The sequence below is a fragment of the Pygoscelis adeliae genome, unplaced genomic scaffold (genome assembly GCF_000699105.1).
Source record: "Pygoscelis adeliae isolate BGI_AS28 unplaced genomic scaffold, ASM69910v1 Scaffold445, whole genome shotgun sequence".
In the NCBI taxonomy this organism is placed as follows: Eukaryota; Metazoa; Chordata; class Aves; order Sphenisciformes; family Spheniscidae; genus Pygoscelis; species Pygoscelis adeliae.
This window is the reverse complement of record NW_008824894.1, coordinates 247,244-250,968: the sequence shown is the minus strand read 5'-3', so window position 1 is coordinate 250,968 and position 3,725 is coordinate 247,244.

The following is a 3,725-nucleotide window of genomic DNA, read 5'->3' as shown; positions in this document are numbered from 1 at the left end:
TAAGATGGAAATTAGGTGTCAAGGGCACATTGCCTGAATAAGTTACGTAGTCTCCATCACTGGAGGTCTTAAGAGCCTGTGATACTGTAGAAATATGAAATAAACATTATAAATAAACAAATCAGAACATTAAGAACACCCACACAAGCCCAGTAGGAGAAGCACATACGTAGCCTAGATTCTATACTCTAGTGGCATGGGGCTTGCCATGGCCTATTGACATTGAGAAACATTTTGCCTGAGTAAAAGCTGCAGAATTTTCTGTCATGAAAGAAACCAGGACGTGACACTGGGCTATGGAGTGAAACGAAAGGAGTCCAGGGAATGGCATCACTTTTAACAACTAATTTTTATGGAGATATAAATGGAAGATTATTTATGACTCCCTTTGGTTCTTGCCCTATGGAGGCTGAATTAAGGTGAATTGCTTTGATTAAAGCAGAGAGCTGCAAATGATCAGAGAGCCCATGACCACCATCCTGAAGATTTTCATTATGGGAGAGCAGATGCCATCAGGGCCAAGTGCTCGGCAGTGCTATTTTTGAACAAATCAATTCATTCCCATTTCCATCAAAACTTGCAAAATTAGGAATTCAAATGGAGACTGATCCCTACTCACCTGCAGCATGCGTCCTTTAGAAAAGGATATTTGTGAGGCTTATTCAGAGATCTGAGAAAGTGCAGATAAATGTTTTCATTTTATATTTAGTGGTTCTGGTCAGTTCACAAATTCCCAATCACAGATTTGCTAAAACTAAATGTTATGCCCTTTTCATCATGCATTAAAAAACCCCATGTATTTAGCACATAGATTATGTCATCCCAGCCAGGTCTCAGAAACTGTCACGAGAGCAGCCCCCCCTTTGCTGAGGTTACGGGTGCTCTGCCGTGCTGGTCCCCATGGCCTGCGCTGTGCCGGCTGGGGGAAGCAGTAAGTCACCCCATGGGCTGCGGGTGGTGGGACCCCCAGCCCTGCGGTGACAGCTGCTTTGGGGCAGTGCAGTACCGCTCTGTCGTAGGTGCGTCCGCACACGCTGATCATGCCCTGTCTCAGCCCACTCCTGGCTGAGTCGCTGCCTGTGCAGGCAGTATTTCCTGACTGTAGACTCTTACGGTGTTTTATCACCTGTAGAAATGGCACAACAGCCTTAGAAAGGTCATAAGGAGCCTGTGAGGTCCCCCTATTTTTCAGGCAGCCAGCCTTTCTGATGTTCCTCTTGTTTGGCTCTTCAGCGATGCCCCAACAATGCAACCCAAATCCTTGGGAGTAGCAAGGGCTCCATCCTGAATCACCACACAAAGACTGGAGGAATATCTGTTGTGAAAACTGTGAGGAGACCCTGTGTGTGCAGCCCCGTTACCAGCGTGGGAACTGGCCCTGGGCTTTCTGCCGCAGAGGACAGGGACTGGTCACGTTGCCTGAAGCTGGTGTGTACCTATGAGCATCTGCGTCCACAGGCATCCCCATAAGCACGACTGGTTTTATTCTTCTGTGGGAAGTTGCATACAGTTTGATCCAGTACAGCATGAACATAAAGGGCTGCTAAGCTAGCACTCTGCACTTCTTTATCCTGCCAGTATAAAGAACCACTTGCATGTAGGGACCTTCTATCAGCCTATTATTCCAAGGCAAGAATAATTGTAATCTGTCAATTTAATCTGTTATTCTGCTCAGAATCTGGGGCGAGAGGGCTGACCCTGCAAGGAAATGGGGGGTCCTGATGGCAGTGACATGCATCGTCATATACTGCCTTCAGTATGGAGAAGCTGGCAGCACAGGGAGTCCTGGCCAGCAGTGACAAGAAAGGATGCAATTAAACAGGACGGGAACAGAGAAGTGGAGGGCCGCAGGTCTAGACTGAGGTCCTCCCGGGAAGTGCATGTCTGGGATAATGGGAGCATTGCAGGTCAGAGCGGATGCATTCAGAGCTGTGTGGGAAGTCTGCTGACAGCCTGCTCTCGCTGTCTGGTTCTCATCCCGACAGCCAAGCCGTCACTTTGGCTCTGCTCTGAGGAGTCCTCCTCCTGCCGCCTTCCCCATCCCTTTCCCCCTAGAGCCCCTATCAGGTGGAACCGAGCAGAGATGCTGGCGTGGATGGGATGAAAGCACTGGGAGCACTGAGAGCCTCAGGGGAGCAGGGCAGCGTTTCAGAGGAGTCCCTGAAATAAAGGGGCTGCATAGGGGATGGGGGAACGCATGGCTCTTCCAGCACAGGCTGTGGACTTCACCTGGCCAACTGTGAAAACACACGGTCCTTATCAGAAATAATCACTGTTTTAAAGCTGTGCGTATCGGAAGCGAGGCAGATTTGTGCTCTCTGCCCTCTGGCAGCTGTGTCCTTCAAAGGTATTTTCGGCGGCAGCTCCCGAGGCCGCACAGCAGCACGTTCTGGCGGGGCAAGTGCCGGCTCCGGCACATGCTCCCTAAAGCTGTTGGGAGCCGGGATTAGCGACCTGCGCTGCCCAGCGCGAGGGTCCATCTGTGCGGCCACGGCGCTGGATTAGCTGCCCTGGGCGCTCCAGTGGCTGTAATTTTTTCAGGTGGTGTGTTGGGATTGTTACTGCCATTTTGTGTAGCTGCCGTTGGTACGAGGAATTCATTAAAGGTTAGCAGAAACACAACCGTAAGTGCTTTCTATGCCGCGGCAATTCATTTCAATAACAATCAGGTAGTTATGATCAGCCATCAGCATAAAGCATCCGTAAAGCAATGAATCAGCTCAGTCAGTAAATCAAAGGAGCAAAAGCAAATGTTGGCCACCCCAGAGCCTCCAAGAAAGATTATTTTCCAATCTATGGTAGAGAACGGTCTTCACATTTAAAATAGTCCATGAATGTAAACACACTGAAAATACTAATGAAAATTAATATGATTCTATAAATCAAATTATACATGTATTCTTTGATTTCTACTTTGAAATAATTTTTACACCTTTAAAGTATTACAAATATGAATGCAGTTGGGCTTGGTCACTGCTAAGAGCAAACACTCTGAGGAACCTCATTAGGAGCAATATCTGACATTCATTAACCTTCAGTTTATTTGATAGCAAAGAGGATATATTCCTGAAATAATACATTTGCTTTTCCTCATTTATAGAGTGAACATAAATCAGACATAATTCTGCTGGAGTCTGTTGTCCGGTTTCACCACTCTCCGGCTCTTTTGCCCCAGTATAAACGACCACACAACTGAAAAGTGAAGCAAGGTCCAAGAACCGGCACTATCAGACTAGTACCTGTGCCTGTGCCGTGGCAGGGTGCGTTTGGGGAAACCAGGACACACCAGTGCAATGCCCATGCTGCTCAGAGCCAGGAGCTTGACATCACAGATTTATTTTTCTCTCTTAAGATGAAGGTCATCAGAACCGTAATTGTAGGGCAGGGCGGTCTGGAAGGCTTGGTATGTCGTGCAGTCAGTCTTGTGCTGCTTTAAGTGATGGAAACCTAAGTCACGTTGATTTTTTTGTGTGTATTCATTTTTCGGCACCCCTAAGGTAATCGATGAACTTGTCCCTTCAGCGTTGCAGGAGGGAAAATGCCTGGAGGAAACGACGACATCGCAGCCTGCGGCTCCCAGTGAAGAAGCCCGTGGTGGACATGCAGCTTGGCGGGGCAGTTAAAACGAGGAGCAGACGGCAGGGACGAAATCTTGCCCTTTGGGTCTCTGTGTGCAGCAGCGCAGCGCTTTCAGCCCCAAGCTCGGGACAGAGCAGCCCCCCGCC